Source organism: Leuciscus leuciscus (assembly GCF_965113295.1).
Source record: "Leuciscus leuciscus genome assembly, chromosome: 17".
In the NCBI taxonomy this organism is placed as follows: domain Eukaryota; kingdom Metazoa; phylum Chordata; class Actinopteri; order Cypriniformes; family Leuciscidae; genus Leuciscus; species Leuciscus leuciscus.
The window spans coordinates 16106998-16121778 of NC_138741.1; the positions used below are offsets into that span (position 1 = coordinate 16106998).

Sequence of the window (14781 nt, forward strand, 5' to 3'; positions counted from 1 at the left end):
ACTCATATTGACTTGAATGAAATATTCAAACCCAAGACGTATTTTATGGCTGTTTGGAAACCTTGGGATCTTGACTAGAATGTAAATAAATTTCTGTGGGTTTGAACAAAGCTTGGCTGCATTTGATCCCACACGAGGAAGCTAACAATTTCATTCATGCAAAAGATGTTGTTTTAGGTTGAGGTGGCCCAGAGAGGTAGCCTAAGCCTTACAGTTGCTAATCTAGAAGCATTAGGCAAGTGTGTCTGAGAACGATGGTATGATCTGCAACACTGTCTTTTTTTTATTACTGATTTATTACTGACTAGCGTTTTCTTTCTTTGTTGTTATTCAACAAGAGATAACTCCCATTAATGAGAATCAAAAGGAAACCCTGAAATCCCTTTTTAAGGATGGAATGACACGAGTTGGTTCAGAATTAATACCAAGAGTTGCATCGGCTACTGGTTTGGACACCAGTGTCATAGAAGTAAGGTTTACTTTAGTGCCACACTAACAAACAACATGTCAAATAACTTGTATCATTCTGCTGCACAGCTTGTATAAATGAAGTGTTTTGTTAACATTCAGTTTAATTGGTGTAATACTCTTTCGTTATTTTTTCTTTTTCTTTTTCAGAACTGGATCGGTAATTACAAAAGATCAGTAATTACAAAAGCTTCGTCTGAGCCCCGGCCATCAAAGGCCAAAGTTCACATCAGAGAGCTGTCGCCTTACAATCTTTTTTGTAGGGACATACTCAGAAACAAAGGTGAGAGACAAAATTTAACGGCTGCTTTTAATTGTTATACTAAATGGTTTGTTGTTGTACTGTACATAGTGGCCCTTTTGACATCAGGGGTTTACAAGGGTCATGAAACAGATTTTCAAGATAGTATTTGGCAAGTACTTCACTCACGCAAGTTGCATTCATCAGTGTAAGACTGCTGTGTGTATTGAAAAGAATCATCAGGTCATCTACTTTACACTTTATATTGTTTTTACCGAGCTATTACAGAGAAATGGGTTTCACAACCCAAGTAAACCAGTGTGTTGGACAGATTGTTGTTGTATGAATTTACTTTAAAAAAGAGATGCTGACTGTCAAGTGTTAAGTTTTCTGTGCATTTATTTTTTCCTCAGGCACAATGAATGATATTAAGGGCAGGTGGGCCACATTGGGGGAAGATGAAAAGCAGAAATACTTTCAAGAGGCAGCAGCTCTGAGGCCACATGGGCAGGCACAGGACCTTAGCCCTGAGATCAGGGATGCCTGAATTAAAATGCACCTTAAGAAGCTGAAGTTAGAGGTTTGGAAAGAGGCTTAATTTGCTAGGCATTAGAGTTATTATTGTAGTATTAAATGAAAGGATGATCGACAGCAATTGTGATGTGAGCAGAACATTGTGACAGACAACTGGATTGTTTATCTGTAGATTGTTTCATAATTTCAAATGAATTCATCCCAAATAAATATTCCAGCTTATTTTTGTTTACAAGGCTATCAACATCAAATATTCTCACATTGAAGAAATAGTCAAAGGCTCATACCACCCTCTCAAACTAAATTCCTACTGGTTGGGCTAGTCTATTCAGATCAAGGTGGTCAATTGAAGCATTAGTAGTCACAAATGGCTATGAGTCAAATTATTAGTTGCATTTGGACTCTATGTAAACACAGCTAATGTATAGTTTATGTAACCCTGGTGGTCCCTGACCACTTATTTGCCACATGTGACAACACTGTTTTCATATATTGCCAAGCCCTGTTATGACTTGTTTCTTCAGTGTGCGTTGGGTTTTTAAAAGTAGGTTTTGTCTATTTTGTGTATAATCAATTATTTACTATTTTTGTGGTTGTCTTCTTTATCTAAATATTGTAAAGGTGTCCAAGCTTGAGGATTTGGGTGTGGAAACAGCCATTTTATCATTTGACTGCCAAAAGTCCACATTAGAGGTGTTTGAACTGAGCAGCAAATGAGCCACTGATTTCCTTGATTCAACGGACACAGTGAACAACTTTGCACTGCATTCGCAAAGGTATTGGTTATTTGAAAATCCACAGAAATAGACTCAGGCCCATAATAGTGCAAATATACATAATACATTTTTATGAAATTAATTGTTGCCTGTTGTTACATCTGTAGCCAGCTCCTCAGCCGCAACACCCAGTACCAGAGATCATGTGTAGTGTTCTGGTAGGAAAAGTGCAAGATCTATTCAACCAAAAATATAGTAAGCATAAGTTCAAATACTTTTAAGACTGATGTAAAGAAACTGCTTATCTTGATAACCTAATATAGCTTCATGAATCCATGGCATTATTATCAAATGAATAAATTATCTAATGTGCCCATAAACCATTAGATTATGACACCTTACCAAAATGACTGTTTGCAGCCTGTACACTGGATATCAACTAGAGGGGAGAGTCACAATTGTCCAACTGTGTAATATTGTGTAACGTGTGCATGCATGAGTGTGCCTGTGTCTTTCAGAGGAGGCCAGAGGTACTGGAAGGCTCCCCTACCAGTCCCTGGTGAATCAGGGCATGACCATTAAAGTTGCTGGACTGCCCAACAGCCTTACCCTCAAGAAGCCTTCCTTTTATGGAAGGAACCAATTGGTAGGCATTTTGAAAGCTGCAAAGGAGATTTCATTTGAAATAAGTAGGTGACATTACCAGTGGTTGTCTTTCTCCACTTGTGTTTTGGCAGACCATTTGGCTCTATGCAAAGTGGGGAAAATAAGTAAACTAAAGAATAATACAGGCCTACATGGAAGTCTTTGTATAGTGCTGGGCCATTGCATCTCTCTCTGTCCCTTCACCCCAACTGGTCAAGGCGGATGGCCGCCCACCCTGAGCCATGGTTCTGCTTGAGGTTTCTGCCTCTTAAAGGGGTCATATGATGCGATTTCTTGTTTTCTGTTGCTGTTTGTGCATGTATAAGATCTGCAGAGTTACAAAGCTCAAAGTCTCAAACCCAAAGAGATATTCTTTGTAAAAGTTAAGGCTCAGCCACACCTTCCTAAAACACTTCGTTCAAACACACCCCCACATCTCTACGTCAGTATGTGGGGGCAGAGTTTCATAACACCGCCCAAATGTATACGCCAAGAAAGAAGGCGTAACTTTTATTCTCACCAGCGCCGCCATATCGTGGAGACGCTGTGTTTTTCGTTGCGAAAGCCAAACTACTTTGTTTGGCCTTCCAAAAGACAGGAAAACAGTGGCTTTGCCTCTGTCACCTACAGTAGTGCTTGTTCATGGTAGGAATTGTTGGGTCTTTGTTAATAATATTATAAAGAGTATGGTCTAGACCTACTCTGTTTGAAAAGTTCTGTGAAATAACTTTTGATATGAACTGGCACTATATAAATAAAATTGAATTGAAACAGATTCAGGTTATAGATTTTATATGTGTCTTTGACAGTTTGTAAGGGATGTGACACTATGTCTCAGTTTCGTCATTATAATGTAGCACAATTTCTAGAAAGGCTCCTCTCCAGAATATCCTATAGCTGTTTAGTTGAATGTGACTAGTGACTGTGGCCCTTGGCAATGGTTTTGATCTTTTTCATGCTCATAAAACTATTCACTAATTAAATTCTATATATATAATTCCTGCGAATTAGGGAGTGAATGATGTGTGACACAGATCCTGGTGTCTCTATAAAGTCAATGAATTACCTGGCAGGGCAGTTTGTGTCCATAAACATGAAATGCTGGTATGGCCAACGAGATGTTTTTTCTCAAAACAATAATTCAGTTTTACACAGAAAATAAAATAAAAAGTACTTACATGCAAATGTGAGGCAACAACACAGGCAATGTCATATCTCACGCAATGTCTCACATCTTCGAAGTAGCTCATCGATGACATACAGGGGATAGGCTAATCTATTTCAACACAAATGTGAATGATGACACTTTATACTGAGGAAAAGTAAAAAAGAATTATACAAACAATATCCAGCCTCAAATTCAATACCTAAATACTAAATAAGGGCACTCAAAATGATCCAAACATTTTTCATGTTTTCTTATATTAGTGAAGATTATAGAATGGTGGTAAAGTTCAAATTTTGTAATGTTTTGGAATCTCCCATATACATTCCATGAGGTTCATATTTGGTGCCTGAAAAAAAAAAAAACTATTAAAATATGGCTTATGTTAGGGTCATGCTATTCTAAGCATTTTATGAATAGGTAGAATCAAACAGGGGAATTATCATTCTGGAACACTGGGTCTATAGTCAGAGATGTCACTACTGTGGCATAGACTTGCCGTTCTCCTTCACTCTAAAAACTCCTGGGTCAAAAATAACCCATAATGGGTTATTTTTGACCCAACTCCTGGGTTAAAAAGGGACCAACTAATTTATGGGTTATTTCAACTCAGAAAATTGGGTTATGCTTTTTGACCCACATTATGGGTTAAATACCTGACCCAAATGTTGGGTTTAAAAAACCCAACATCTGGGTAGAAATAACCCAAAAATTAGTTGGTCCCTTTTTAACCCAGGAGTTGGGTCAAAAATAACCTAACTTGGGTCACTATCCCAGTATGCCTTATTTCAGAAAATAAAACTTTGTTTTACATTATATTACACACTTCAAGCACTTTTACATTTTTATTGCATTAAATAAAAATCTATAAGAAAAAACACACACTTGGACATGTTTATTTTCATATTTATTTTAGGTCACACTGTAATAACAATATTAGAAATAAAAAATAGAAAAATAAACAACAATTCTCAGAAGAGCCTCAGGAATTTAAGCCTGGGGCCAACTTTGGGGACAAGATTTTTGATGGTGTCCTCATCAAAGAGAAGAAATGCCTCCTCATCTATCTGAAAGACAGAAAACAAGACAATATGAGTATTGTTAATAAGTCGAGACAATTGTGAACCACTCACCAGACACTCTTTCATTATCAAGCTAACAAATAATCACTTTTAAGGTAATGCAGTGGCTTTTTTATTTAATTTTTTTTACGTGGCCCAAATTGCTAGTTAACTAATGTGGTTCTTTTGCAGCATTAACATTACCCATTTTGTGTGAATGACATATTTTCTTTCATTAAAAAGTGTAATGACAGCCCATTCTTATGCATAACAGCTTGAAGACAAGGCACAGTAATCTTTTAGGGTTGTACATACCCCACTGTCGAAGAAGTAGTGACTTTCACAAAATCTTGCACTGACACATTTAAGTCTTATTAAAAAAAAAAAGTAGGTATAGAGAGATGATATAAGGGCAATAAGAGTAAAATGCTCACCTCTAAAATTCTCTGTCAGCTCAGACAGCTGCCACTCAGTTAGCTTATCAGCAGAGGTGGAAGTAACGAATTACAACTACTCACGTTACTGTAATTAAGTAGTTTTTTTGGGTACTTGTACTTTTTTGAGTATATTTTTAAATCTGTAATTTTACTTGTACTCAAGTACATATTAAGATAAGTAATCTACTTCGCTACTTGTAAAATCACATTTCGTTACTGAGTACAATTTGAATTGATATTCAAATCTTTGAATGGCATTTCGGTAGCCAATACAAATATTCGATCGTAAACGGACCAATAAAACCCCTGATATTTGGACTGAATGAAAGCCGCCGCAGTAGGTTTTGAAGAGCTGATCATGAAGGAGGCGAGGAGCTCAGAGTGATTAATGGCTGGACTGAAAGTTTGGAACAACAAACTACATAGTAGTATTGTCAAAATATCTATATTTTACCAGCTGCGCGTTCTCATTCTCTCATCTCAACGACAGCGAGTTTGACACACCCGCCTCCTCTCAGCGCGGGATTGCAGGTAACGTTAGGCCTATTACGCATAATTTTATTAATACCTGCAAGTTTCTATGGCATATTTTAATGGCAAATGTCACGAACAATATTATAACGCGAGGGCACATTCATGTAATCGCAGAAAACTGGACGCGAGCTCTCAAATATACGAACGAACTGGACTCGGATATTGAGTGTGCGCTCTCGGACTGTGTGTGTCATATCATGTGCAATCGCGAATATCTCCAAGTGGTTCTCACTGCAGACTCAAATGACGTCCAGCTCCAATCTCTCCATGCTCTTGAATTAAACGCTGTCAAAAGTTATGAAAAATCTAGTCTTTTTGCTAATTAAATTCAGTTTGAATTGAAATCAAGCTTCCTTGTGCTGTGTGTGAGCTATTGCAACAGTTCACGTTACCCTATTGTAAAGACAAATACACTGAGTGAGTAAATATTAGATTATTGTAATGGTTATTGATCAATGTTTAAATATGTAAACAAAAGCCTAAATTAAAATCTCACCTTATAAAGTGGACGTGTCTCTTTAGAAGACTTGAATTAAACTTTTCCATTCAAATAGATTACTGTTACAATGAGTGTTGTGCTTTTCAATGCTTGAAAATAATGATTGCCTTGACAAAATGGATGGACAAAAATTTAGATATTAAAATATTTAGTATGTAGTAGTTTTCCCGATGGTATTAAAAATTATAGGCTAGGCCTACTGAATATTGACATATTTCAAGGTGTCATATTGAAGTTAGAAATTCCAGTATCCACTAATTAATGTCCTTTGACAATAAGGTAAAAACGTGTTAAAAGTAGCTATTTTCTACATAAATCTATGATTTTGTTGAATATTTTTCATTGGTAATGCATTAACTATCGCCAGCTAAAAAGTAATTAGTAACTAGTACTCTGAGTAGTTTTTGAGAAGAGTAATTTGTACTTTTACTTAATTACTTTTTTGACACCAGTACTTTTACTTGTAATTGAGTATTATTTCAGCAATGTAACGGTACTTGTACTTGAGTACAAATTTTCAGTACTCTTTCCACCTCTGCTTATCAGCGACAAAACTGTGGAGAAAACATAGCAATATAGAGGTTAGCAACAATTTGAAGACTTGACCCGCTTCTTTAACTCTACCTAACGTTACTTCAGCCAGTAGAGCACTGTATAATATGATAAGCACGGCACAGCTGGTAAACATAACTCAACTATTGTGTTGCCTCGTCGCTCTGTAGCCGCAGCTATGGGGCTCGCACACCGGACGAGAAGCGCCGCGTCGCGTCTAGGACAACTCGAGGTATCGCTCACCGGACGTGCACTCTCTCAAGGGGCTCGCGAAGCGCAGCGCCGCGTCTTTAAAATTCGAACACATTATTCTCTATGAGTGTAACGGACACACACACACACACACACAGCGGCGGTCTGTCCGCGGCACCCAGCAACGGCTCAGGACCGTGTTCAAAATCGCGTCCGCTTGTGCGATAACGTTACCTCGAGTTGTCCTAGACCTAGATGTTGTCGTGATAGCCGCGGCTACATGCCAACCACAGAATTACCACGGCTAACGCTAGTCTCAACGTAGCAACGTATTTTTTTTTTTTTAGCAAATGGTGCTAAACTAGCAACAGGGACATGGACACAGAAAAGTTAACATTACATCAACACTGAAAATACTCTCTTACCTTGAATATAGATGAAGTTGCACCGATGAAGCACAGGCCAAAACGGATCGAGCGCGAAGCGACGGTTATTTCAAACACTGTTGTGAGAAAATTCCAGAACAACTGCGAGAGAGAGAAAGCCAACCCTATAACCCAGAACATGGGTTACTCTTTGAAAAATAACCCAGAAACCCAAACAACCCATGAATTGGGTCAAAATATTAGCCCTATAACCCAGAAAATGGTTACTCTCTGAAAAAATAACCCATAATTTTAACCCAACACAAATAACCCAGAAAATGGGCCGCCGCTCCCACCACGCGCATCACGCGCTGTGCGTAGGGCACCAAGTGCTGAGGGGGCACCAAAAATAGCCTAATGAAAAAAAAAATTATAATGCCGATATTATTTCATTAGCCTATAGAAATATTATTAGGCACATTTTAGCCATGTATATGTAACAAAAAAGGGGGAACAAGATCATTTATTTGCTCTAGTCTAGAAAGTACCGCCCCCCCCCCCCCCCATAATATCGACATAATATCTCGTTATTTCGAGATATTTCACATATTATGTCGAAATAACGAGATATTATGTTGATATAACATTATTATTAATAATAGCCTACATCTTTATTTGATTGTGCTGAATGTTGCGCTTGTTCAATTTAATAAAACTTTAATTGTGATCATTAAAATAACTGAATATTAAATATTTAGTGGCCAAGTTTTGCGCAGCTCCCCCTGTCAATGATCTAGCACACCCTCAGCACATGCGTTAAAAATTCTCTGGCGCCGCCCCTGCAGAGAAGCTACGTAGGCAGTGTAAATTTTATTTATTTTTTTTCGTTACCTCCAACCCCCGTTTTGAGTCGCCGGATTGTTCAGACATTGTATCAGAATTATGGATAGAGTATAGAGTTATGGATGTTATCCTGTTTTTTCTCCGTTCACAGAAGCACTACAGGTGAATACGATGATGAATCCCCCTATTCTGTTGCTGCTATTTTACATGCAGGCTAAAACAAAAAAAATATTTTTGGTAGGCCTATTTTTAATGGGTCACAGTCACTTGTTCATTCTAATTTAATTTAATTTTAATTTAACATAATCTTGTCGGTTAATGAATGGAAGATCGCGTCGGTTGAAGGTGGAAGCAAAAAAAACCCGAAATGAATTCAGTTTGTTGATAAAAAAAAACAAAAAACATTTCTCATTTCCGTTTAGTTTTTCTACTATCAACTAATAGTTATATTTTCCTTTATTTCAGGTTTATTTCGATTAGCATTTCAATGTTTTTAATAGTTTTAGTTTTACTTAACTAACCCTGCCTGGGCAAAACATCGACAGAACTGTCAATTTTACAACTCTTTCAAGCCACGAATTTTTACAAATATTCACGAATTATTTAATGCCTGTCTGGGACACAATATTAGGCCAATCACACTCATCCAGGCCAATTAACCTACAGCTATTGTTGCAAGCATAATTTACATTTCTTTTAAGAATAATGACTCAAATGTGGGAAAGAAATAACTAGGCTATGTTATTTTTATTAATGAATATAATATGAATAAAACACGAATTTAATTAGCCTACAAAAATCGGAACACTATTTAATTCTGGAAGGAGAAGCTTATAGGCCTATACCTACCAACAAATCTGCCACATTTTTTAGAAATAGCAAAAAATACATTCGTCTTATTTTTTTTTTCAAATAGGCCTATTTAAAACACACAAATTCATAGGGCATTCTATGGGTTATATCAATATGTTGTTATTCAGCACTTAGATGGAAATGTGCCGAGTTAAGCCAATACGACCTGGATTCTTTTCCTTGTTTAATAACTCCTCATATACGAGCATAAGAATTCGAATTGGATTACCACAAATGATCCGTGCTGAATTCGTCTGGTCTGACTCAGTTCATCATTGATTGGGAGAGAACAGTTCAAACTTACTGGCTGTGGAAATCAGTGGGCGTGTCTCATTATACTATAAGCAAAACGCCGTAAAATAGCGCGCGCTCTGTGCAACCAAAACGGCGTTTTTTACGGCGTCATATGGCGAGATGAACGGCGTAAAAAGCGGCGCTTTCCATGCACACTAAAACGCCGTCAAATACGGCGTCATTGACGTATTTCGCGCGACTATGGAACGCCTAATGGGTCATATTTCGCCACTTTCCTACGTCGTTTTGTTAAAAAAAACGCCGTAAAAAGCGCCGTTTAAACGGCCAGGACGCCGCTTTTTACGTCGCCGAAAAGCGAAACGCCGTAAAAAGCGCCGATGAATTGTGTAAACAACGGCGTATTTTTCGACGTTTTGGAGGCGGCGAAAAAAACGACGCTCTAAATGCCCATGTAACGCCGCTTTTTACGGCGCACAGTGTCCCCAATGACGCGTATCATAACGCGTCACAAGACGCGTACTGTTAAATGATAATGATCTCCACCCTGTCTTTTCCAAAGCCAATAAATTTGAACTGGTATCACCCAATCAGTAAAGAACAAGAACAGACGATATTAATCCAACCCAGCACAAGGATGAGATTCGATCCATGCCTCAGCTCACTGAATGTTGCTGAAACTTAGGTAGATGGTCTAGCTCACTGCTAACGTTATACCGCCTTGTAAGGCAAGCATATTTTATTTATCATTATAATAGGCCCACTTTAATCTGTTATTTTTCTATGTTCTTTTGTAGCACATTCTCGATTTTTTTCATCTGATTATTTGTAAAGCACTTTGCATAGCCACTTTATGCATTGTGCTTTATAACCTCTTGCCGCTACTCCCCCTTACACATTTGTTTGTGACGGTGTCATTGCTATGGGAACAATGATTGTAGACAGATAAACTGTAGCCAGTCGTATTGTTTGCCCAGTTGATTTGAAAAGCACAATCCAAACATAACGCAAGATCTCCGCTAGGTGGAGATAATATAATATAATATAATATAATCGTATGCCCTATTCTATGGCGTATAGCCAACAATTATATTGTATTTTTATGAAATAAAATCTTGAATTTAATTATTACAGTCAAACTTAACTGTAATAACGGAAATTAGGATACAATTATAACATGAAAAACAGCCCCAGCATGCGCTTGATGTTCGATGTCTAACTTCACAGTCAACTGAAACATGCAGTTTAATTTTAATAAATAAAGTATAGTCCTATCTATAATAAATAATTTATTAAACTGAATATATAAATAAGTCCTGCTGCACAGGTTTTTGTAATTATTGCAGATCATATAAAATAAATAATTAGGCATATTGATTGGCCTAGGCCTACTTGTTAAAAGAGCTTTGCGTTTTCATTTATTAGGCTATTCTACTGCTAATAAAAGAATGAACTAATTTATTAAATAAATAATAATATTGAAGAAATTCTCTCTCTCGCTCTCTCTCTCTCTCTCTCTCTCTCTCTCTCTCTCTCTCAACGTATAAGTCTGGCAAATGTATACGGTGACACATGCTGCCACATACTTTTTCCCCCCTCAATTATGTGGTAATAACGAGATCTTATGTTGTTTTAACGACATCTTTTCTCGTAATAACGAGATCTTATGTTGTTAAAACGACATATTTTTTTCGTAATAACGAGATTAATGTCGTTTTAACGACATCTTTTTCTCGTAATAACGAGATATGTCATTAAAAACGACATCTTGTTCTCGTAATAATGAGATGCTATGTCGTTAAAACGACATATTTTTTGCCCTTATAAGGACATGCAGTCATGTACAAAATATGCCTCTTTATCCACATAAAATTGACAGCCTATCGCGCCTTTATCACACTTTTACGTTCAAAAAGCTTAAGCAAACAGTAGCAGCCCCCAATCATGCAAAATTAATCAATGAGGGCCTTTTTTAAAATATATTTTATATAGGCCTATAAGGTTTTTTTTTTATATGATATATTAGGCTATATAATAAGATTTATTTTGTTAATAGGCTATATCTTCATAGAGATATCATTAAACAAAAAGTAGTCAAACACATCTAACAACATAGCCTAAGTTGTTTATTTTTTACAACATTGTGTTCTTATTTTGTTTAATTAACGAAATGTCAATCTTCGTCTTTATAACAGAAGATACAATACAATACAAAAATCTTCAAGATACAGCCACACAATCTTCACATGTAACAGATTGTCACCTTATAAACAGTCCTTTGGAATGGAATAATAAACCCTTATAATAAAGAAAAAGCTTCAGTGATAAAGATCAAATGCTGTACACAAAAGCAGATGAGCCCAGAATATGAACGCAATGAATTTAATACGTTAAGCGGTTTCCTTCCATAGAAACCCTTTATTATAAAGAAAATAAAGGTGGCTCTTAACGTGTCTTTCTATGGGAGGATATGGGATTGCGGTGCAGCAAATCCTTTGAATGGTATTCAATGCAAAACAAAAATGAAAAATACAAGTAGCCAATAAAATAAACAAATTATTGTGGCATTAATTAGCCCATAAACAATATTTATTTTAAAGCCTAAACGAATTTGTTTAAAGAAAAACACCAGCGTTGGGCGTTTATCTGTATAGGCTAAGTGTTTCAGCCGCTCTTTTCAAACTGGCGCAATAAAATGCAATAGAATTTGATTTGTTAAACATGAAGAGGAATTATCAGTCTGGCATGGCCGCTCGCTCTAACGTTAACCTATAAATGTTCGCTATTATTAAGCGCATATCCGAGTGTTTGTGCGGAGTGTGGAGCGCGCACTACATGACATGGAGGCGCCGGTGCCATCACTCGCATTTTCCTATCAACAGTGGAAACAACTTAAAAAATACTCCATTTCTGGTCATACAGAAAATAATAATACATCAGTCGCAACTACTTTTATTTGTGTAAACTCACAACAACAAGAACACGTTGTGCTTTTGTAAAATAAAAGAAAACGAACAGGGCGCGCTTTCATGATCTGTGAATTGGAGCGCATCTCAAAAATGAACTGAAAAACAGTGTATAGACAAGCCTCACAGACATGAGAAATCTAACTAACTATATAAAGTTTATTCAAAAAATGTCCACCAACGAAAAAAATCCAATGGCAAATACGGTAGCCTACCATCTGATTATGTAATCCTGTCCGTATGAAAGGCGCATCTAGGCAGCGGAGATGTATGGAGATATGTTTGCAGGGTGCCTAACCGCACTGATTTAGAAAAGACTAGTTCATTAATAAACAATTAAAATGCTTCGTTATTTTTTTCAGACACATTTATTATATTATTAGCCTACTTTTGCCAGTGCTTTGCGGCTGACAAGACAGGACAGGCATGTGACAGAGACTCATTTGGCCTTGGCTCATTTTCTGTGAGGAATATATATCAGAACACATTTTCAATGAAAACACGTACACCCCCCCTACACATTTATATTACACACAGGAGAAAAGTGTGGAAATTGTAGGTCCTGTGTTTACTCTGTCCTCCTCCTGTCAGGGCCTGCTGTTAGTGTGTGTGTTCTTGTATATGGTTTATGAGGACACAAATGTGTATAATGACATGGGTATTACAACGTAAACATGGTTTATGACGACATCTGTGTCCTCATACTAAAACATATGGTGTTTTTTGAAATTCAAAAAATGCCAAAAGTTTTCTGCCTACAGTTTGTTCCCAAGCAATGACACCGTCACAAACAAATGTGTAAGGGGGAGTAGCGGCAAGAGGTTATAAAGCACAATGCATAAAGTGGCTATGCAAAGTGCTTTACAAATAATCAGATGAAAAAAATCGAGAATGTGCTACAAAAGAACATAGAAAAATAACAGATTAAAGTGGGCCTATTATAATGATAAATAAAATATGCTTGCCTTACAAGGCGGTATAACGTTAGCAGTGAGCTAGACCATCTACCTAAGTTTCAGCAACATTCAGTGAGCTGAGGCATGGATCGAATCTCATCCTTGTGCTGGGTTGGATTAATATCGTCTGTTCTTGTTCTTTACTGATTGGGTGATACCAGTTCAAATTTATTGGCTTTGGAAAAGACAGGGTGGAGATCATTATAATTTAACAGTACGCGTCTTGTGACGCGTTATGATACGCGTCATTGGGGACACTGTGCGCCGTAAAAAGCGGCGTTACATGGGCATTTAGAGCGTCGTTTTTTTCGCCGCCTCCAAAACGTCGAAAAATACGCCGTTGTTTACACAATTCATTGTCCTGGCCGTTTAAACGGCGCTTTTTACGGCGTTTTTTTAACAAAACGACGTAGGAAAGTGGCGAAATATGACCCATTAGGCGTTCCATACTCTTTTGTCCAGTCCGGCGCCTCATAATGCGAAGGACGCGTTCGCGCGGACGAAGTTTGACAGACAGACAGTTGGCAACTTTTTTGGAAATGGCCCCTAAAAGACAGCAGGAGTTAGGATCTGAGAAAAGAAATAACAAGAAACTGCGAGATGATGCCCGTGCATCACTTGCAGGTAAGTCCATGTTTTCGTCCAATTCTTAAATACGGGAAATGTGCTGCTAACGCGCCTCGAACTTGGTGATGTTAATGTTAGCAAACTATGTTATTATAACTTATAACTTCGGTGCAAGCTAAATTGAGATTTTACTGTTAAACATGACCTATTTTACAAATAACTGACGCCAGCTAGCTGTTACTTTCTTTACTATTTTTCTTTAGATATTGAGCAGTAGTTTTTGGTTTATTTTGACGTGACGGTGGTTAATACTTTCTCAGTAAGTTAACAGTTAACGTTAGCAGTCAGTGCAGTGCACATGGTAGGCTAACAATTCCTGTTAAATATATAAAAAATATAAAATGTCATTATGAATGATATAAAGCAAACAATACTGTTTAATTGTGTGCATTATTGCACCTCATTCTATTATGATTTTATATTATATTTATCAAATAGTTGATAAATAAGGAATAAAGGGGGAGAACTCCTTGGCTGCCATGCTTTCAGTTTTAAATGTTTATAATTGTTTCCGGTATGAGATTCTTTGTTTGAATATTTTGTCTAATAAATGTAATTTATTCAAAGTGACATTGAATTTGGGAAAAACATGTCTGGATTATTTTGATAAATTTTTTTTATCTTGCTATTCTGTTTACTGAAGAAAAGTTTGCACTTTCAAATGTGTAGTGTGTGTTGGCTATTCTACATATGTTTACAAAGTCAGCAAAGCTGTGAAGATTGTACTTTCTCTTTTTAGTTTTCTTAAGTTTTATACTGTGATACTGCTATTGTGTTATTGGTATTGAGTTATATGTTTGGTAAGTTAAACTGACAAAAACAAACGTTTTTTTTTCTCGGGGTCGGGGTGGGGGGCATCATAAAGGAATTATGCTT

General features: G+C 36.9%; 1 long non-coding RNA gene and 1 pseudogene across 2 annotated transcripts; one reads left to right on the forward strand and one right to left on the reverse strand.

Moving 5' to 3' along the window:
• The first annotated feature begins 208 nt into the window (after window positions 1-208).
• LOC309479962 lies at window positions 209-3370 on the forward strand (annotated as a pseudogene). Its single transcript, XR_014211688.1, has 6 exons — window positions 209-469; window positions 619-751; window positions 1123-1289; window positions 1865-2019; window positions 2131-2214; window positions 2478-3370. The product of XR_014211688.1 is annotated as an uncharacterized misc_RNA (transcript).
• Window positions 3371-4659: 1289 nt separating this feature from the next.
• LOC309479966 lies at window positions 4660-5313 on the reverse strand. Its single transcript, XR_014199487.1, has 2 exons — window positions 5265-5313; window positions 4660-4836 (listed from the first exon to the last, which is right to left on the reverse strand). It is a non-coding gene; the product is annotated as an uncharacterized lncRNA (long non-coding RNA).
• Window positions 5314-14781: the final 9468 nt, after the last annotated feature.